Source organism: Phascolarctos cinereus, unplaced genomic scaffold, assembly GCF_003287225.1.
Source record: "Phascolarctos cinereus isolate Bilbo 61053 unplaced genomic scaffold, phaCin_HiC Scaffold_4;HRSCAF=312, whole genome shotgun sequence".
Taxonomy (NCBI): Eukaryota; Metazoa; Chordata; class Mammalia; order Diprotodontia; family Phascolarctidae; genus Phascolarctos; species Phascolarctos cinereus.
In genome coordinates this window covers 225,483,093-225,505,839 of record NW_027555847.1, presented here as the reverse complement: position 1 = coordinate 225,505,839, position 22,747 = coordinate 225,483,093, and the positions used below count along the sequence as shown (strand labels likewise).

Here is a 22,747-nt window from a genome sequence, read left to right as displayed (position 1 = left end):
GACTGGGAGGTGTCTAATGCAGGATTCAAACTCAGGTCTGCCTGACTCCAAGCCCAGTCTTCCAGATGAGATGATTTAGCTGGGTACTGTGGAACCTGGACCATGACTTCTCATTCTCCTTTTTAGCTCAGTGTGTTATTAATACAGCATTTTTGTCTTCTCTGTCAAATCTGAGCTTATTGTTGTCACCAGAGCTGCCTGGGGAGTTCAAAAAGTAGATAAAGGACAAAATGAGATTTGTCCAACTCTTAATCTATGATCCCGTGATTTTGACTGTCAGAGAGTAGATGGCCTTCTAAGGGACAGTGCAGATTTGGAACTAGAAGGGTCCTTAGAGATCATCTAATGCAGCCTGCTCATTTTACAGATGAAGAAACTGAGGTCCACAGACGTCAAAGGACTTAAGGTCATGCTGGTAGTTAGCGGTATCATTGGGATTTGAACCCACGCTCTCTGATTCCATTCCATTCTGAAGCCAGAAGCCTCAGAAATTCCGTCTTCCGGAGGTAGTGCTGTGGGAGAAGATGCAGGCACATGGAAACCCAGAGAAGGTCACAGACAGAGCACCTAAGTATGCTACCTCAAGACCTTTATAGGGAACCAAGTGTATCTAGTAAGTAGCTAACTACAGAGAGGAGAGATGGAGCTCCAATAAGAGTAGGGGAAGGAGAGGAAGAGAGACAGTGAAAGAGAGAGAAGATAGAGACAGACAGAGACAGAGACAGAAAGAGGAGAGAGAGAGAGAGAGAGAGAGAGAGAGGGAAAAGGAGAGGAAGAGAGAGGAAAAGAAAGAGGGAGGGGGAGAGAGACAGACAGACAAAGACAGAAAGAGGAGAGAGAGAGAGAGAGAGAGACAGAGAGACAGAGAGAGACAGAGAGAGAGAGACAGAGAGAGAGAGAGGGAAAAGGAGAGGAAGAGAGAGGAAAAGAAAGAGGGAGGGGGAGAGAGACAGACAGACAGAGACAGAGAATTTGGAGCCTTGATGAGAGAAGTGGGAAGAAGAAATGGACCTCACTCAACACCTAGAGCCTCTTCACACCTAGAGAGAGGGGCTTTCTCACCAAGTTTCAGCCACAAAAGGGAAGAAGGATTGTCAGAAAATAAGTCATGTGGGTTGTATGGGTCCAAAGGACAGAGGGGAGTGACTTGATGACCTACTCAAAGGGGAAGAGAGTTTTCCTGCCCATCTAGAGGCTCAGTTATGAATCAGTTCTGTATTTTGTTTCAGGATAAATAAAAACTGCTCTATGTCTTGGGCCTGAATGTTTGCGAGGGAGCTAAGGGATTTTTAGAGAGAAACATAAGCCAGATGCTGAAGATTCCATTGAATGAATGAATGAAAAGCATTTCTTAAGTGCTTTACTATGCTTCTCTACCTTTGCTACTTTAAGATTGGAAAAACCTGGTTCAGTGTACAAGGAACCACCTAGATTATTCCTATGGGGGGGTGAATGTGAACACATTCTATTTTGCCAAGGGCCTGGGTGTAAATCTTTTTTTTTTTTTATATTTTGCTTTTTGGTGAGACAATAGGGGTTAAGTGACTTGCCCAGGCTCACACATCTAGTAAGTATTATGTGTCTAAGGCCAGATTTGAGCTCAGGTCCTCCTGACTCCAGGGCCAGTGCTCTATCCACTGTGCCACCTAGCTGCCCCTCCCTGCAGTTCTTTTAATAAATTTTTGCATGATGTGATTTCAAGATCTTTGAAATCATAGCCTCCCTTCTTCTCCAGACTGTGTTCTAAAATTTGATCCCTAGTACTGAACAAAGTATTTCAACTGTGACTACACTGTATAGGGGAACCAATGCTATCCTTGTTCTGGAAACTGCTTATATTAACACAGCCTAAAATCATGTTAGGCCTTGTGAGTGAAATGGTGACTTATGGAGCTTGCAGTCAATAAAACCTCCGAAGTCCTTTCCACTTGTGTATCACACCTCTCCTGCCTTGTACAGTTGATTTTTTTTAAACATCTTTGCAGAATTTTACTGTTATCCCAATTACATTCCAGTTTGTTAAATTCAGCCTTTTGTTCTAGCTTGTTGAGCTCATTCTGGATATGGATTCTGTATGTTCCATCCAATGTCAACAGTCTCTTCCTAGTTTTTCGTCATTGGCAAACTTTGCATCTTTGTCTTTTGCTATTCAAGTCTTTAATAAAAATGTTGGTCAAAAGACATTGAAAATTATCGTATCATAAAACTAGTTCAACCCCCTCATTTTATAAATGAGGAAAATGGCACAGAGGTAAAGTGATTGCCTAAGGTCATACCAAGTAAGTTGTGGGGCTGGGATTTGAACTAGCAGCCTAGAGCCCCCACTCTGCCCCCTGTAACTTCTGGAGGTGTCCTGCAATGCTTACCATCAGAGTCAGGTATTGATCAGTTTTGCTGAATTGCTTTTCTCCTTTGTTACAATAGATGGCTCCTTGTATAGGGAAGGGGGAGTGAGACATTCACAAATGAAGGTGATGTAAAGTGAAAGTTAACAGTAAATATTTTTTAAAAATATAAATCCTTCCTGAGATCACATGGCTCAAGACTCCTGCTTCTCAGGCCTGCTATTGTATCGGACTACCTAACTCATTCAACCCCAAAATCTAGATTCCAGTTAGATGGGGAGGAGTCAGAGAAATGCTTGATTCTGAGGCCTTGTCCCTAAGAACCAAATACTCTGACTTGGCCACTGAAGACAAACACAATTCTCAAACCCGCCTTTGACTCCACTGACAGTAGAGTCAGTGAGGGTACTGACCTCACATGGATCTCCTCATCCTTTAAAGTGAATTCTTGTGAGGCAGTGGGGCGTAATGGGTAGAACACTCTCTCTGGAATCAGGAAGACATGGATTTTGATCTGACCTTTAGATACTTATTAGCTGTGTAAGTGAACTAGTCCCTTACCTTCTCTGGGCTTTATTCCGTTTCCTCATCTGTGAAATGAGGGCACTAAATTCGAATAACCTTCCTTACAGCTCTAAATTTATATGATCCTATGAATTCAGAAAGTTCGGTTGTTTTCTTTATTGGTAGGTTGGGTCCTCCCAATTAATCTGCCCCAGAAGATTGAAATTTTCTCCCAGTGTTCTCCATCCCCATCACTCTCTCTAATGGAATCCTAGCTCTTGTCTGTCACTTCCTTCCTGCTTTCTTCTTGGAACTTAACCATTTGAGGGCCAAGGAATGACCATTTCATTTCACCTCACTCCATTTTTCTACAGGCTGTACTTCGACACCCCAGAATTGCTAATGCAGGGATTCCAGCGTTGCCAAACTTCTGACTTGCTAGGCCCCCATTCTGCCTTAGAGCAGGGAGGTCAGGCACTTGGAAGAGCTGGGGTGGGGAGAAAAATAAATAAAACGACAAAAAAGGCCCAAGGAAATAAGAGATATGTTAATTAGGGTTGTAGCCTTTGGAAGCAGATTTACATATGGCACTTTCTTTAGTCTTATGCAAATCTTGTCAATCCACTGTCAGTCAATAAATATTTATTAGTGCCTCTTCTGTGTCCGGATCAGGGGATACAAAGGAAGGGAAAAGACAGTCTCTGCTTTCTAGGAGCTCCTAGGCTGATGGGGAAGATGAGATGCAAATGACTAGGTATAAACAAGCTAGCTAGCATTAAGGGGGATAGGAGAAGGCTTCTTTGTAGAAGGTGGGTTTTAGCTGGGTCCTGAAGGAAGCCAGGAGGCAGAGAGGAAGAGGGAGAGAGCTTTCCATGCGGAGGCACAGCTAGTGAAAATGCCTGATGTCTAGAGAGTGTATTGTTTGAGGAAGAGCGAGGGGGGCCAGAATCACTAGATCATAGCAGTACTTGAAAGTGGGTGTAAGGTGTAAGAATACTGGAAATATTATGGGGGTAGCTTGTGAAGGACTATATTCCACAGGATTTTTATAGTGGATCTTTGAGGTGACAGGGGGCCGATTGAATTTATTAAGTGGGGGGCAGGGTGTGTGTGTGTGTGTTGTGTCTGTGAGAGACAGACAGATATAATTAGACCTGGTCTTTAGGACTTTATTTTGATAGCTGAGTGGAGAATGAATTTGGATAGAGAGAGACTTAAGACCTGGAGACCCACAAGCAAGCTGTGGGGCCTCCCTCTGTCTTTGCTTCTTGGATCAGCTGCATTCAAGACCCAGTTGAAGTACCAACTCCTACGAGAGGCCTTTCTTGGTTATTGTACTCTCCACACCCTGTAATTACTTTGTATCTAGTTTTTTATTTCCTTTTTCCTTTTTTTATTTTAATGTTGTATTTATATTTATTTTTTAATTTACTTTCCTATGTATATGTAGTTTCCCCTCCACACATCTTCTCTCCCCTACCTCCCCACCCCATGAAAGTTCCTTGTAGGCAGAAGCTGTTTTCCTTTCTTTTTTTTTTAAGCACATGATAGGCATTTGATAAAAACTTGTTGAGTAGAAATGAATTGGATTGCCCTCTATCTCAACAGTGTTTTAGTATCAACTGAAGATCCTCCTTCCCCTCTGCAGGGGTGGAGCACTGTAGAACTACATTTCACGTGCTATTCAGGGCAGAATTGCTTTTTTGTTTGTTTATTTCTTTGTCATTTTGTTGTTAGGAGCAATGACTGAGGTGGTGGTGGAGAGAAAATGAATGGTATTAAAAAAGATATAAAAATTTAAACAATTATTTCAAAGCCTCAGTTCCCATGATTACCACCTCAGCTCTTTTGATTTCCCAAGAACTGTCTCACATTTATATTACGCGTTAAACTTTTTGAAGTGATTTCTCATACATTATTTCACATGAAGGGAAGGGGAAAAGCATTTGTTGACCACCTACTATATGCCAAGTACTTTATGAACAATATTTCATTTGATCCAGTAGATAGCAGATTTTATTACTCCCATTTTGTAGGTCACAGAAGATGAGAGCTGGAAAGCACCTTATTTATCTATCAACCCCTTCATTTTACAGACAAGGAAGTAAAGGTCCAGAAAGAGGACAGAATCACACAGTTAGTGGCAGAGCTTGAGCGAGAACTCTACTAAGTTATTTCCTATAATGTCCATCATGATGCCTCAAATGACCAAGTTTCTCCAAACATAGCTTCCCCTCCCCAGCCAAAATACCTAATAATGGTGATGATTGAAGGGCAGCTAGGCACTAGCCTGGAGTCAGGAAGACCTGAGTTCAAACCCAGCTTCAGACACTTATTGCAGTGTGACCCTGGGCAAGTCACTTAGCCCTGTTTGCCTCAGTTTTCTCATCTGTAAAATGAGCTAGAGAAGACAGTGGCAAACCACTGCAGTATCTTTGCCAAGAAAACCCCAAATGGGGTCACCAGGAGTTGACAGAGCTCAAACAACTGAACAACTACAAAAGTGATGGTGATAACTCATCTTTACATTCCGAGCCCTAAATTCCTTTGTTTGGCTTTTAAAATCCTTCACGATCTGGTTTCCACTCACCTTTCTACACTTACTGCACACTACTTGTTTGCCCAACATACTCTGTTTCAGCCAAATTAGCTTTCTTATTGTCACCCATCTTGTCTTTCCAGGCCTTTGGCTCAGGCTGTCCCTTATGCCTGGAATGTATTCCTTCTTTAGAATCCCTGGCTTTCTTCAGCCTCATCTCAGTTGCTACCTCTGACATGCAAGCTAATCCTGGTCCAGTACTTTTCCCCGTCTGGAGATTGTTGTGTATCTATTTTATATTTTTCTGTGTGTTTGTTTCACCAGTGAAATGCGAGTTCTTTTAAAGCAGGGCTGTTTAAATTTTTTATTTTGTATGCTTAGCATCTAGGACATAGTGGCCCTTAACACAAATGCTAGTTGAATCAATTTGACTAAAGAGTCAAGGCAATAAATATTTTTAAAGGGTTTATTGTGCTCCATTGTGTTAAACAATGGGAATGCAAAAAAAAAAAGGCGACTCTCCCTTACCCCCTAAAAAAACCTCGGTCCCTACCCTCAGGGAATTTACAATCTAATGGGAGGCAGACAACGTGCTAACAAAATATGTACAAATAAGATATGTACACCTAGAAAATTAGAGATAATCTGGGGTTGGGGTAGGGAAGATACTAATATTAGAGAGGACAGAAAAGGGTTTGTTTGTTTTTTTTAATCAGTAAGTTAGCTGAGATTTGAAGGAAGCCCGGAGGCAGAAATGAGGAGGGACAGAGTTCCAGGTATGGGGGATAATCAGTGCAAAGGCTAGGATTTGGAAGATGAGTACCTTTTTCTAGGAACGGTAAGTTCCATGCAGTAGATGCAGAGGAGTAAAGTAAAAGAAGACTGGAAATGTAGGAAGGGCACAGGTTATGACGGACTTTAAATGCCAAACAGAACATTTTATATTTGATCCTGGAGGCAACAGGGTGCCGCTAGAATCGATTGATTAGGAGAGTGACATAGTCAGACCTGAGATTTAGGAAGATCGCTTTGAGTGAGTTGGAGGAAGGACTAGAATGGGGAGGTACTTGAGGCAGTCAGGCCAATCAGAAGGCTGTTGAAATAGTCCAGGTGTGAGGTGAGGGTGGCTTGTGTCAGAGCAGAGAAGGGGGCATAGATGTTTAGCAATGTGAAGGTAGAAACAACAGTAGTAGGTAACAGATTGGGTATGGTGAATGAGAGAGAGCGGGCAGTGGACCGGAAGAATGGTGGTGTCCTTGACAGCAGTAGGGAAGATAGGAGGAGGGGTGGGTTTGGGGGGAAAAGACAATGAGTTCAGTTTTGGATAGATAGCTATGAGACTTCTAGCATGGAATGGCTATTGTTGTTTGTCCTGCATTTTTGAAGGTGATTGAAGACATTACAGGCGATGTCTTGATTTGTACGTGTGAATTGGATTTAAATGAGGCAGGGTCTCACCAAGTCGTAAGCCTCACACTCTCCTCCTGAGTAACTGAAGTCTAGTGGTAAGATGAGAGTCAGGATGACTGGCGGTGACTCGGGATTCAGTGGATGACCTTGGTGTTTTTAATGTCTGACCAAGCTGTAAGCACTTCACAGTGCCTGTTTCAGCTACCTTTACGGCCACTGGAACAGGTTGTTCTCATCCACGCATTCTGCTGGGGGGAGTCTTCACATGCTTGAGGTAGACATCCCCCTAATTTACTGACAGTCTTGAGGCCTGTCAGTTACCCTTAGCCTGGTTTAGCCCTGCCATCTGCAGAGTGTGGCTACTGCACATGCTACAGCTTCTTGGAGCCACAGGGGAGGGTTGGGTGAGTCAGGTGGTCACCACAGGTGGATGAGCAGCCCTAAGAAGGGCTCGGCAAGCCCTTTGAGATGTCTAATAGGCAGTTGGAGGTAAATGCTAATAGCATCCATCTCAGCAGAAAGGTTAGGGCTGGATAAGTAGATTTGAGAATCATCAGCATAGAGATTATGATTGAGTCCATGGGAATTGGTGAGATCACCGAGCAAAATAGTATAGAGGGAGAAGAGAAGAGGGCCCGAGATAGATCCACATCCCTGTGGACATCCATGGTTAGTGTCATGACCGGGATGAAGATGCAGCAGAGGAAACTGATGAGTGGGCAGATAGGTAGGAGGAAAACCAGGACAATAATGTCACAAAGATCTAGAGAGAAAAGAATGATCCAGGAGAAGAGGGTGTCTTACAAAGGCTGTGGAGAAGTCAAGAAGGACGAAGACTGAGAAAAAGTCATTGGATTTGACAATTAAGAAATGATTTCTAATTTCCTAATTTTGGAGAGTGCAGTTTCAGTCAAATGATGAGGTCAGCATGGAGACCATGGAGAATTAAGAAGAGAGTGAGAGCAAAGGAAGAGAAGGCACTGATTTTAAGCCCTGCTGTTTTCTGACAAAAACATGATTCTTGCCCTCAGGGAGCTCACATTCTAATGGGGGAGACTGCATGCAAACAAGTAGCTGATATATGTATTTTTTTCCCCTCCCTCTTCCCTGAGGTTATTTCCCACTTGTACCATATTACATATTATATATAATAATTAGACATAGTAGATACCAAATTTCTACTATATACTGTATATTATATTATATATAGTATAAATCTATCAATATATCATATGATATATATGGTATAGGATAAATATACTATTCTATATTATAACTGTACTATATAGCATAAATCTGTATGATAAATAGCATATAATACACAATGTATAGTAGAATATATTATATACAATATCATATTCATACGTGTGTGTGTGTATACACTGTTTAAATGGTAATCTCTGAATAAAGTACTACCCTTAAGAAAGGCCAAATAAGAAAATTCTTCCCAACAATTAAGGCTGGCCAGAAATGGAATGTGTTGCTTTGGAAGGAAGTTGCCTCTCATTTGATGTCTATGCGGATGCCAAGTGGCTGCTTGTGGGGTACACTGTAGAATGTACAATGTACATTCATGTATTATTTATAGATTGTACTATATGACCCATCTCACACCTGGGGATAAAAGGCAGTCTTAGGCCTTGCCCTTGGGGAGCTTCCAGTCTAGGGATGGAGAACCTGAAGTCTCCAGGCCACATGTGACCTTCTAGGTCCCTGGTTGCAGCATTTTGACGGAGTCCAAGTTTTACAGGGCAAATCCATTTATTAAGGGGATTTGTTCTGTGAAGTTTGGATTCAGTCAAAGGGCCATACTTGAGGACCTAAAGGGCCACATGTGGCTTCAAGGTCAGAGGTTTCCCACTCCTTATGTAGTCAGTCAGTCTGTTAACCTTTTTTAAATGCCTGCTGCATGCCAGGTACTTGTGCTAAATACTGGAGGTACAAAAAGAAAGGCTAAAGACAATCTCTGCCTTCAAGGAACTCCCAATCTAATGGAGGAAGACAGTGTATGGGGATGGGGAGCATGGAGGGCATAATGAAAGTCTGAAGGAGTTTTCTGTCTGGTAAAGAATGATGAAATTGCTGCTCTGTATACTCTCCTTAAATGGAGGATCTGGGATCTCCACTGTCCATGCTCCACTCTGTCCAGTCAGAGGGAGGGAGGGGCCACAGGTGGGGAGTACTCAAGAGGTGTGTTATGATGACATTCTGGAGGGCATGATGAAATCTGGATGACTTCAGTGGGTGGGAAATAATCTGGTCTGAAGGGACAACAACATGGACATATATAAGAAATATATGAAGCTTATTTGAGGTCACCTTGGGGGTGAGGGGAGTAGGGTGCTAGCTAATAGACCAGAAAAAGCCTTTTTCAGAAGATGAAACTTTAGTTGAGTCTAGATTAGAAGGAAACCAATGACTCTTATGAGGTAAAGATGAGGTTTGAGAGCATTGTGTGAGAGGAACTTCAAGAATTCTTGGTATCATAGATTCCAAGATTTCTGCATGGTCCTTTGAGAAAATCAGACCCTATTCTTTCCTAGGCCAAGTTGGAGAGAGAATTGGGCTGGTCACAATGCATAGGTCACATTAAATGAGTAGGGTTTTAGCTCTTAATGTCTTGGGTGTGGTGGGCCTTGGCCTTGTTCCTAAAGTATACTAATGAGTTGGCTAAGTAGTAATCTGATCAGTTGGGTGATAAAACTCCTTAATGAATGGGCTGTATATATTTAGTGCTACTGTATATATGTAGGGAGAACAATAATGCTCCCACCTAAAGCTTTGTGGAAGGGATTCTGGGATTGCTTTTTAGTAGCACCTAAGATAAGTGAGAAGCACCAACCTTTGGAAGACATGGAGAACGTAGGAGACAGAAACAGCTGGAGTGTCTGCAGGCTGAGAAACCAACCTGGCCAAGTAAGACTATCACCAGTGGATCCCAGTTTGGGCTGTGAGTGACCTTAAGTGTTTGGGGGAGGCGGGAGGAGGCACCTAGGAAGAAAGGCAAATGAGCTGTTGTGGGAAAATTCATCCAACTGTGCTATGTTGGGGAAGTGTTTTTCAGTCTTTGGAATATTCCCTTCTAGGGCTTGGAAGTGGAAAGTCCAATAGGATATATTTCCCAGTCCAAGAGGATATATTGAGGAGTATATATTTTCTTTCCATAAATTTCCCCAATTTTATTTCCTTAGAAATTTTATTAAGAATTTGACACATACCAACAACAGGATGGTGTCCTTATACAAAGAACAGATAGATTATATATATATATATATATATATATTACATATATATGAAACTGAGAATATTATGTAAGTGTAAAATAACTTTACGATGGTCCTTTCTTTAAAAATTTTTTTTGTTCTGAACTTAAATTTTTTTTAAAAGAACATTTCCATATACACAGCTAGAACAGAAAGAGGATTCTATATGATACCATGAATCTTCATTTCATACTGCTTTTTAAAAACAAAATATATAATAAATTCCTCACATTACTTTCAAAATTGTCTTGATCGTGCTTGCTTCTGAACTTCTCTTTGGTACATTTTAAAATTTTATTTATTTATTTTAAATTTATTTTTAGTTTTCAACATTCACTTCCATAAGCCTTTGAGATTTAAATTTTCTCCCCCTCCCTCCCCAAGATGGTGTGCAGTCTGATATAGGCTCTCTCTATATGTTCCTATTAAACATATTTTCACATTAGTCATGTTGTAAAGAAGAATTAGAACCAATAGAAGGGACCACAGGAAAGAAGAAACAACAAAACAGAAGAGAATAAAAAAAAGAGCAAATAGTATGCTTCGATCTGCATTCAAACTCCATAGTTCTTTCTTTGGATGTGGATTGCATTTTCCATCATGAGACTTTTGGAGTTGTCTTAGATTCTTGCATTGCTGAGAAGGGCTAAGTCTATCAAAGTCAGTCATTGCACAGTGTGGCTGTGTACAGGGTCCTCCTGGTTCTGCTCACTTCACTCAGCATCAGCCCATACAAGTCTTTCCAGGTTTTTCTGAAGTCTGCTTGCTCACCATTCCTTATAGCACAGTAGTATTGTTCACCCATTCCCCAGTTGATGGGCATCCCCTCAATTTCCAATTCTTTGCCACCGCAAAAAGAGCTGCTATAAGTATTTTGGCACATTTTTTAAAAAAAAAAGTATTTCAGTGCCTTCATTTATTTATTTTTTGGCATCAATATCGTTAATTCAATTTTGGAGCTCAGGCTCTGGAGCTTCTTTACTGGTGACTGAGTATATCAAGAGTCCACTATTGCTGGACGGTCTCCAGGCCATCCAGTCATCCACCCTTTGGTTTGACTCCACAGAATCCTGCATCCTGCCTAGTTTCTGGACACAATACCTCCTTACCACCTCCACCCCACTCTCCACAAACTTGCTTTGAGCACCATGAAATCAATTAACATGTAAAAGCTCTTCAGTAAACCTTCCAGGGACATAATACTAGTTGTTACTACCTCTGCTTCTGGGAAGGGTGTATCAATTGATTGATTTGTCCTGTGGATAAATTTATCTTCCAGTGAATCCTAGACCTAAGCCCCCAGGCTATCACTTCCTGGGTTGTTTAATCTGGTTAGAATATGAACTCCTCAGGGTCAAAGACCTCATTTGTTATTTGTATCTCCAGGGCTTAGCAGAGTGCATAGCCACGTAAACATCTTTAATAAATGTTTTTTCATTCATTCATTAAAGAATCTATGTAATATGAGTTGTTATGTTATCTATGCGTGGTAGAAGACTAAAGTAGTAGTAATTAGATCAAAAGACCCAATTTTGAATTCTGGTTGTTACTTATATCTTTGTGACCCTGGGCAAGTAATTTCATCTCCTTGAGACTTGAAAATTTTCCTCATCAGTCAGATGACAGATTAGGTAACCCTTCCAGCTCCCAATCCTATGATTTTAGGTTTAGCGTTCTGGTTTTTCTGGGCCGATGGTCTCCTTAATCTAGGGTTTCCATATCCAATAATTATTTGATTGGGACTCTTACCCTTCTCCTAAAAGGGCTACCAGGCATCAACAGGGTACCGCCTTATCTCAAAATAAGCACAGTGGATAGAGCACTGGGCCTGGAGTCAGGAGGACCTGAGTTCAAATCCAGCCTCAGACCAAACACTTGACACTTACTAGCTGTGGGACCCTGGGCAAGTCACTTAACCCCAGTTGCCTCGCTAAAAAAAAAAAAACAAAACCAAACTCAAAAAACCAAACAAAACATTCAATTAAATAAAAAAGATTCTTAGGATTTAGGATGGAAAGAGAACTTAGAGCTCATTCTGTTAAAAGGGAGAGAGAACTCCAGATTGCTGAAAGCCCTTAAGTTGTTAACCAGTACCCCTTGCTTTTGGATTCAGGGAAGAAAGACATTAGCTCTTATTCATGGTGAGGCTTAGTTAGAATATATTGAAATCAAGATAGGGTACTTATGCCTGCCTACCTTTTGCGCAGATTCTTGGGAATAATGTAGCATATGTGACATTCAACCCCTAGGGGCCCGGTCACCTGGAGGTGGCTGCTCAGCTAAGACAGAGGTAGGAGTGGGTCATTGAAATTGAGAACTCCCACCACCACCATATGCAACCTTTGAAAAAGAAAGGAAGGAAGGAAGGATGAATGAAAAAGCGTTTATTAAACACTGCATTCTAGGAATTCTGCAGAGCTGGGGATACAAAATTTTAAAAAAATGAAATATTTCCTGACTTGCAGAAGGTTGCATTGTAATAGGGCCACAGAACAAACAAATAAGGGTCCTTCACTTAAAGCCAATTCTCTTGAGGGTCATGGCATCACCTTCCTGATGTCATCATCTTAGAGAACAAGGACAATCGAGGACAAAAAGGGAATAGAAAGCAGGGTAGGGCATTTTGGTCTGGGGAGTAACAGATAGTAAGTGAATCTTAAGAGTAGTTAGTGGAGGGGTGGGGCTGGGAGTGTTGTGGGTGCTGTGGAGCCCTTATTTATTATGTGTGGTAGAATTTTTGTTTCTGGAGCAGTTATTTAAAAATTAAGTTTTTCAGATATGCCATGGAGATTAACATAAATTTACTCCAATTTCCAGTAAGGTTTTGATTGTTCCTCACGTGCTTTGTACAGCCTTGGCATCTTATGGAAGCTAGGTGGCACAGTGAATAGTGTTGGGCTTAGAGTCAGAACTACTGAGTTTTGATCCTCCCTCAGTCCTTAATTACTAGCTGTGTAACCCTGGGCAAGTCACTTAACTTGTCTGCTTCAGTTACCTTAAGTGTAAAATGGGGATAATAAATGACTTATTTCCCAGGGTGGTTGTGAAGATCAAATGAGGCAGTCTTTTGTAAAACCCTTAGCACAGTGCCTAGCACTTAGTAGGTACTTAATGCTAGTTCCTCTCTCTCTCTCTCTCTCTCTCTCTCTCTCTCTCTCTCTCATTCCCTTCCTCTCCCCCCCCCCTCCTCCCCCACCAAAAAAAGCACTTGAGAAATGCTGGGTCACCATGTTTTACTGGACTAGGAAGGTAGAAGGCTTAGATAGAAGTTCTTAGAAGTCTGTGAACCTGGATACGTCACCTTCCTTCTCACAGCACCAATTTATTCATCTGTAAAATGAGGGGATTAGATTTAGATGCCATCAGAGGTCCTTTTTCAGCTGTCACATTTTATAATACCTATGCTTGTACATCGGCTGCTCTTGAAAGTGGAAGTTTATGTTTATGATGATGACCTGGACATGCCTCGTAAGAGCCTAAATCGTACCTTTAGAGTTGGGCAGGACCTCAGAGATCGTCTGGTCCAACTCCTCATTAGACAGAGGAGGAAACAGAAGCCCAGCCAGGTGATCCAGAAGTTACTTCTGAATAATCAAGGAAAGACTCAATTATGTTCAGTACAGTTTTATTGTTGAATAAGTAAATGCATCTAATTGCAGAGCATTTCTTTGAAAATCAAACCCTGGTTCTATGTATTCATGATAATTCATTGTTAGACAGCCGATAATTGCTATGTAGTCAGAGGAGAGGGAGCATTAGTTCAGCTACCAAATCCACTTCCTGACTTTTCTGGAGAAACGTGATTTTTTTGTTGTTAAATTTTTTAAGTTGAAGAGAACTGGAATTTCAGAAGAGCACCTGAGAATCTCAAATATCCCACTTGACAATGGCCCTGTCTCCTCCTCCTTGATTCCCACATTGATTCTCAAGAGCCCTAGATCTTTATGGAGTCACAAGCTTGATTAGACACCCAATGGATTTGGAAACTGAGGCCCGGGAAGGGGAAAGTGAATTGCCCCAAACCACATAGATACTAATGTGGCTCTAGGGCTGGGCCCAGGCCTTCTTAGTTCAAGTTCCTATGTTCCCCAGAAGATATATCTCTAAGGTGCCACTTCCTATGGCAGGTCTTTCATAGGATTTAGTGCTAAAAATAATTAGTATTCATATAGCACTTGAGGGCCTCGCAAAACATTTTGCAAACATTATCTATCTCTCTCTTTTTTGGTGAGGCAGTTGGGGTTAAGTGACTTGCCCAGAGTCACACAGCTAGTAAGTGCTATTCGTCTGAGGCTGGATTTGAATTCAGGTCCTCCTGATTCCAGGGCCGGTGCTCTATCCACCGCACCCGACTAGCTGCCCCAATCTCACCTTATTTTCACAACAACTCTGGGAGGCAGGTGCTGTTATTATCCCCATTTTACAGATGTGGAAACTGAGGCAGATATTGGTCAAATATGTGAGGCAAGATTTGAACTCACTTTTTGTCTCCTAGCCCAGTGCCCTTAACCTACTGCTCCAATTAACTGGAAAAGGCCCTAGAGACTATCAAGTCATTTTATAGATGAGAAAACTGAAGCATAAAAAAATTAAGTAATTTGCCCAGTATCACACAGAACTAGTAGCGTCCAAGTCCCAGCCCTGAATCCAGTGCCCTCACCATTATAGCACACCCGCCTTATCCTGATTGCCTCCAAACCGCTCCCTAAGTTCTTAGTACTTTCTCCCTCTTGAAAATTACTTTGTTGATACTTTGTATTGTTTTAATAGCATTCATCTTTCTGCCAACCCCACCAGCACTTAAGCTGCTTGTGGGCAGGGCCTGTTTGTTTTGTATCCCTTGGTGCTTCTAGGCACTTAATATCTGTTGAATTGGTGAGCTCCTCGGTGGATTGCTTTCAGGTGTTATAGCCCCATCCCAGGGAGTTCCTGTTTGCTAGTTGTCATGACTAAATAATGGCATCAGAAATAGTTATCCTAAGTTATGATAATAAGTTATCGTAAATGAGAAGTTATAGTCTATGGCTTCTTGCTCTTAGGTTTGAGGTGGAAATGCTAGAACAGTGGGATTCTTAAGCTTTTTTTGTTCCTTGGACCCCTTTGGCAATCTGGGGAAGCCTATAGATTCCCTTAGCATATTTGTTACTTACATGTATATTGAAAAGAAAAGCTAAATTTCAGTTAGAGGTTAGTGAAAATAAAGGTGTCATTTCCCCCCATCTGTGTTCACAGATAGACCTCCTGACATCTATTCATAAGGCTGGGAGAAGGTCTGTGGATACTAGATTAAAGAACCCTTGTTTTTTAAGGCCTGGCAAACAGATCCAATTGAAGAAGGTTGTCCCATTCCTGGGAAGGAAAGTAGAGAGAACTGATAAGCATCTAGAGGATTTTTAATTAGAAAGCCTGAATATAGTGATTAGGGAGAAGCAGAATTCATTGGTATATTCCTGATTAGGTAGACTGATTAGTCAAGGTCAGCTCTTTGAGCCAGTCTCCTAGGCCTCTTGAACATGGGCTAATACTGAAGGAGGAAAGAAAGATGGAATTGAAGAGAGGGAGGAGATCTGGCAGAGAGTAGGAAAAATAGTTCTCTGAGGACACCTATTAAAATCTGTGACCCAGACAGAGGGGAGTGGGAAGGGGGGGGGGGAGAACATGCGCGCGCGTGTGTGTGTGTGTGTGTGTGTGTGTGTGTGTGTGTGTGTGTGTGTGTGTGTGTGTGTTTGGGGAGGTATTAATGGTCAGATAGGCTTTCTTCCTTAGCTATATTTACATATAATTAACACATTGCTTACTTTGGCTATTTTCTCCAGGCTTAAAGGACTCTCAGTTTTCTAGTTATGCTTTTATCATGGATCTCATTTCTGAATTGTTCTTATCACTCTCAGATCTACTCCTCCCACTTTTACTGACTTGGCTCCACTCCCCAAATCCTTGGGCAGGTGACATTTGCTTGAGTATCTATCCACATTAGACAGAGTCTTGAGAGTGGGGATGGGTGTGGGGAGAACAGTAAATAACAGGGAGGAAACCAATGAAAACCTTTTTCAGGCCCTAGGTAACAGCCCAGGGAGGGATGGCTCTGGACAGATAACTGTATCTGACATGGTATCCTTCTACCAGTCATGGTTTTGGAATGGTGTACTTAGTAACTTAATGTCTGACCTTTGGAGAAATTACCCAGAATCAACCCTAGGGACAAGGGCATTAACAACAGGGATGTGCTTGGCAAGTCACACATCCCCGGGGATAGGTGTGTGTTGAGTTAATTAAATGAACATTTCCTAAGTATTTTAACAGAGTACTGTGTTAGACACTGGGGAAGATGCAGCTTACAAAGACATGGTTCCTGTCTTGACAGACATTACAGTTTAAGTCAGAAATAAAATGATAACACATAGCTATAGGATACAATATTATTTGACAAGTATATTACCACATGCTAAGTACATAAGAAAAGGGTTTGGAAAAGATGCTATGAGAGCTTACAGGTGAGAAAGATCTCTTTGACTTGATGATGGGGATCAGTGGAGTTGACATCTTGTTGGCTTTGGGCACAGGAGCGCCCCATGAACCTGCAGTAATCCATGAGATTTGGTGCGTGTGGAGCAAAGCTGTGACCATTCTGAGAGGCAGTGGGTGATGAGGAAGAGGGAATAGGATGGTTAGGTAGGATAGGCCAGAGCTGTGGTACAAAGGGAGGCCACAGAAACTCCCTCATACCTGATTCCACAGCACATTTCCCTTCTTGCCCTCTTGAGACAAACCATGTTTGGGTTTGGGAAAGATTGGACACTAGGAATGTATTCAGAAGTGGTAGTTGGAGAAGAAATAAAATTGACATTGTGATGAAGGTGGTGATATCTCATCTCCCATCTCTGCCTTTGACCTGCTTGTATCCTGTGCATGGAAAGCACTCCTTCCTCATTTGCCCTTTGGAATCCCTGGTTTCTCTTAAGACTCAGCTCAGATGCCATCTTTTACATGAAGCCTTTCCTGATATCCACCCTCCCTCTGGCTGCTACTGTACCCTCCCTTCCCCCCATCACATCTATGCATCTATGTTTATGCATATACATATATTTATATATACACATACATGCATATATAGACACATACACATATGTCTATTCATATATGTACTTATTAACTCTCCCTTAGAATGTAATTTCCTTGAAGGTAGGGACTGGCTTTTGCCTTTCTTTGTATCCCCATCACCTACTACAGTACCTGGCACATATTAGGTGCTTTAAAAAAACTGATCTATAAATTTTCCCTTGGGAGGTAGGTGCTATTGTTATCTGCATTTTCCACTTGAAGAAACTGAGGCAGACAGAGGTTAAATGACTTGCCCAGGGTCCCACAGTTGATAAGTGTCTGAGATCTGAACTCAAATTTAAATTCAGGTCTTCCTAAGTCCAGGCACAGAACCCTATGTACCATATGACCTAGCTGCCTATTATTAACATACAAGGCCCTTTGTATATCTGGCCCCTAGCAAAGACAAAAAATGAAATAGTCCACTAGGAGGATACAAAAGAAGTGAATACAGTGAATACAAAATTATTTTAAGAGGGAGAATGCTAATGTCTAGGGTGGAGATCAAGAAAGGTCTCCTATAGAAGATGTCACTCCAGAGAGATGGGTATTGAAGAAAACTAAGCTAATATGAGGGAAGGAAGGGACAGTATTCCCGACATTTGACTCTGGAACTGATGGACTTTTTTAAGGTCAATAAATAAGGGTTATAACTTTGGTCACACTGCTAGTCTTTTCTCATTGTCTTTCTTTCTGGCAAGGATCCATCCAGGGTTTTTGATTTCCATGTAGCTCTGGGATATGGTCAAGAAAGGCTATTTTCAGAGTCTCTCTCAGTGGAGAGGAACAGCCCTGTAGGTAATTTAAAAAAAAATTTTTTTTTTTACCCTCTTCCTTACAGCTTGCCATAGGACTTGTATAACTATCTAAATGCATCTGCATACACTAATAAGGGAGGGAGCTGGGAATTGGGAGGGAGAGGAAATCTGAAGTGGAGTGATGAATAGGCTAGCCATCCATCAGTAAATTGGCAGGATAAGATATACTAGGAGTTGATAAGGGAGAAATCTCTTATGACCAATTGAAAGTTTTTTTGGCGAAAAAGGGGTTAATATGTAGCTTGCCCTCCTGGCATGCAGGGCATTGAAGTAGTAGTACTGAGTAGTACTATGTCTACTGGAAACATTTTGTAGCATTTTCACTGATTTCTAAGGACTTCAAAACCATAGTAATTTCCTCTCATCTCATGCAATTCCTGATTCTACCCTGGCAGTTCTAAGGCCCCCCTCTGCCGTTTTTGTGTGATTATATTTGCAAAATCCAAATTGAAAAGATACAGACTAGATTTCTTTCAAGTATTAATCAGTCAACATTTATAAAGCACCTACTATATGCCAGGCCCTGTACTTAGCTGATTGGGATACAAATGCAAAAAAGATGGTCCCTGCCCTGGAGGAGCTTATAATGTAATGATGGAAAACAAGACACAAAAGGAAGCTGAAAGTTGGTGTGTTGCAGGGCGCTCAGTGCCCGCCCCCTTCCCCTCATCCCCCCACCTGCCTGATACCTGGTATGGTGTTCTTTGGAGTCAAGCCAAGCTGAGCTACTGATGAAAAATGGAGTTGTATGTCTTCTATAAAGGAAGGCTTTGGGAGGAATTTAATGCTCTGACCTTTATCCCTCTAATCAGAGGGGAGAGGCTACTAAGGGTGAGTTGAGGTGTTAAGTATCAAAATCTCAATAAATCTGCATGGGGGAGGGTATGATGTTGCACTGAATCAAAGCCGCTGATGGAGAATGGAGCACTGTAGTGTTACTATAATCTGGGTAGGGAACATTCACAAAATATCGTCCTTGTATTAAAAATATCAAATAGAGCTGACTTACAGTACTACACATTACCACTAGGTGCTGCTGTCTTCGAATATTACATATAAACTCTCACCCTAAATATGCTTTAAGCTTGGGGCTTTGAGTTATAACTCATGTTTATAGTGTGCTGTACAGTTCACAAAATGCTTCATTCCTTGTATTATCAAATTGGTTCATTCAGAATTCAGTGTATTGTGTTAGCTTAGGCCTGAGATGGGTACAACCTTAAATAAGGTAGGATCCTACCCTTAAGGATTTTATGGTTTAGAAGGGGAGATAAGAGACATACATAACTAACTTACATGGAAGATAGAATACGGTAAATGTATAAGAGCAAAGTGATTATACTGGGGGATGATACCTATCAATGGTTTTAATTTTTCTTTGCCTAGTACTGGGGCCTTCTTCAGTCCTTGGATTGACCAGTCTCTTATAAAGCTTATGCTGTGACATGTATAACACTTAAGTCAGCCTAGATCCATCTGGAAATCCTTCCTTGTGCCTGGAATGCTTTTTTCCCTCTCTAACAAGCACATAGCAGCGTTCTTTTGCTGTTTTGCCTCCTGGATAGGAATAGTTTGATCTTAAGAGACAGCAGAAGATTAAGGGGCGTATTCCTGAAAGAGGATTCTTCTCTTGGGCTTAGGTTGTCCTCCTTTCCCTTTCTCCTTAAGGGTGAGTTCCCTATAGTTGTTCAAGACTAGGGTGGGTCACAAATTGGATGGCCTCTACCCAAGCACTTAGGGAGCTGGTGTCATTGACCCTAGGAGAACGGGGAGCCTGCACTGGGGCCCTCAGAACCCTCTTTGGTCTGCTAGAGCCGTTGATGGCATCCGGGCACCTGCCCCCAGCCAGGCTGTTTTTCTTCCATCATGGCATCCCTTCCCTCTTGACATGGTCATCTATCAAAAGGCAGTCATAGGAGCCATACATGTATGATGTTGGTGGTTAGCTATATTTCACAAGAAGAGGGGGCCTTCAGAAAGGCTGACAGGCCACATCTGTTTTGGGCTGTGTTGGAGGAAGGGAAGACCATGGGGAGGTTATGTAACCGATTGTGTAAACCTTTAGGGCTGCTGGCTGCTGGGTACTGGTTTCTGGCTTCCGGAGTGGGCCTGTCAGAGGAATGGGGGAGGAGGAAGCTGTCGCCTTGGATTCCTGATTTACCCACTCTGGGTACAGAGTGGGCCACAACAGCTGTCGGCCCGCTTGCGACTGGATGTACACCTGTGCCTGGTAATGCCTCGGAGCCAGCCGATGGGGCCACAGCACTACAGGAATGGGCCAATCATGGAGTCTTTTTGTCTAGCAGGCAGGTTTCTACAACGCAAAGGACGGGGTGAGATCTGCCGCCGGACTTAGGGAGCACCTTCTACTGTTGGGTGGGGCCAGTGGAAGGGAGAAGGGGGGGCTGACTGTAGAGTCAGTGTGAGGAATATAAAGGACGGGTACAAAGGGGACTTCAGTTGGATAGCGACCACTCTTTATTTTTCTCTTGTCCCTTAGACTTGCTTTAAACCTAACTTAGAATGAATTTTCAGGCCCATTAACACTTGTAGTAGCCTGCAACATTCTTAGGAACTTTTCCTACACACATTAGCAGGAAAGAAGGTAGCCAAGGGCTCTTGAGCCAGTGGAAGTAATATCTCAGTCCAAGTTCAGTTCATCTTTGTTCTCCCTTTAAGCCTGGTGTCTTTTATATTATTTTATTTTTTAGATTCAGTCCTCTTTCTCTTTCTGTCTGTCTGTCTAGGCAAGGGGGTTAAGTGACTTGCCCAGGGTCACACAGCTAGTAAGTGTTATGTGTCTGAGGGCAGATTTGAACTCAGGTCCTCCTGTATCCAGGGCTGGTGCTTTATCCATTGCGCCACCTAGCTGTCCCTCAGTCATTTCTTTAAGCCTTGAGCTGATTCATAGGATTGCTTAGGTGCACCCCTGGGAGTTCCCAGAATGGGAAAGAGGGGGATCCTGGGAAAGGGGAAGTTCCAGTTAGCCCCTTGAGAGGGCACCAGGAGCCATCTGCAACAGGTATGCCTGGTATAGCTCATTGGTATTGCTTTCTAGAAAGATGTTTCTGCTTAGCTGGCTTTGCTGAAGGGAGTAAAGGAGGGGTTAGAGGAGCAATAAAGGAAGGTGTGGTCAGTTGGGGGTAAAGAGAGGGCAGCAGTATGCTCAGCTTTATGTTTTTGCTTTGCATTTTTATTCCATGCTCAGCAAAAGGGTCATGCAGACTGACGCCAAGCCTGTTTTCCCCACCTTCCCTGCTTAACCAAACCACTTCTATATCTGCTGAGGCTCTCCCAGGGAAATAACCTACAGACCCAGCAGCTAGCTCATTAGCAGGTTTCAGATGCCCCCCTTTCCCACCCTGGCCAAAGGGCAAGCTTGCCATCTCCCCACAGCTTGATTAAAACATACCCGACCATCCAAGAACAGAAGAGTCCCTGTTCCTTTTGTTGGGGGAGGGATGAAGGAGAGTAACGGCTTAAAAGTGTCGAAAGCCTTTACCAAATTCTGTTAGGTTTGCTGGTAGGAGCCAGTATGCCCCCTCCCCTCCTGGCCTGACCTTTCAGCCCCTAAATGTGGGCATTCAACAAAGGTCTGTTTGTTTCTAGGCCTCCAGCTCTTTTTTTCTGCCTCTGCTCTCTTCCTCCATTCCTAATGATTTCTACTTTCACCTCTGTACAGACAACTCCTGCATCTTTGACCTCTCTCCAGAATTCTTGACTTGCATTTCTAGCTGGCTACTGGACATTTTTCACTATTTAATACCAAACTGCACTTGTAAAAGGAGGGAATTAATCTCTTTTTTTTCTTTTAAAACATGAGAAGTCATGCAAAACATATTTCTAAAATTATCTATGTTGCAACAAAAAAAAAGGCAAGAAAAATAAAGTGAAAACAATATGCTTCAATTTGAACTCAGTTCATCAGTTCCCTCTCCAGAGATGGATAGCATTTTTCATCATGAGGCCTTTGGAATTCTTTTGGATCGTTGTATTGATCAGAGTAGCTAAATTTTTTGCCTTTGATTATCATTACAATGTTGCTGTTACTGTGTACAAAGTTCTTCTGGTTCTGTTCGCTTAATTTTGCGTCAATTCCTATAAGTCTTCCTAGGCTTTTCTGAAACCTGGACCAATCTCTTACCATTCTGAAATGTCATACTTCTTCATGAGTGTAATTAGAAAGACTTGCAGAATTAGGAAAACCTGAGTTCAAATCCTAGTTGTGTGGCTCTGTGTGGGCAACTCATTTTATCTCTCTGAGCCTTGGTTTTTCTCTTCTGTAAAATGGGGATAATACCTATATTGCCTGCCTCACAGGGTTGTGAGAGTGGCATTTTGTATTACTTAAATGCTACCTCCTCCAGTGATTGCTTCCCTTTTTGCCTCTGCTGGAAAGCATCTTTCCTTCCTCTGGGTTCTTATGGCACATTGTATTGTTTGTTGAATACATACATGCGTCATCTTAACTCCCCTACTAGACTGTAAACTCTGAGAGAGTAGGAATAATGTCTTCATGATATATTCCTTTCTCCTGCCTAGATCACTACTTTGCATATGGTCTGTGCTTAATAAAAGGTTGTTGAATGACTAAATGAAGAAAGTTGGAGCTTCCTCAAAGAGCTGTTCCCTTCCCAAAGTCTCTTTTCCCCTTGCCTAGTTAAAGTGGTCTAAGTAGGATGTCCTAGAACAAGAATCGTTTTCAGGTCTCTGAAATATTGCAATATATGGTTTATGTGATCATCTTGCCATTTTATACCTTCTTCC

General features: G+C 42.1%; 1 protein-coding gene across 1 annotated transcript in view; it reads left to right on the top strand.

Annotated features, from left to right (window-relative positions):
• The window catches only part of TNRC18 (trinucleotide repeat containing 18), a 154,855-nt gene that overhangs the window by 26,951 nt on the left and 105,157 nt on the right, over positions 1-22,747 (top strand).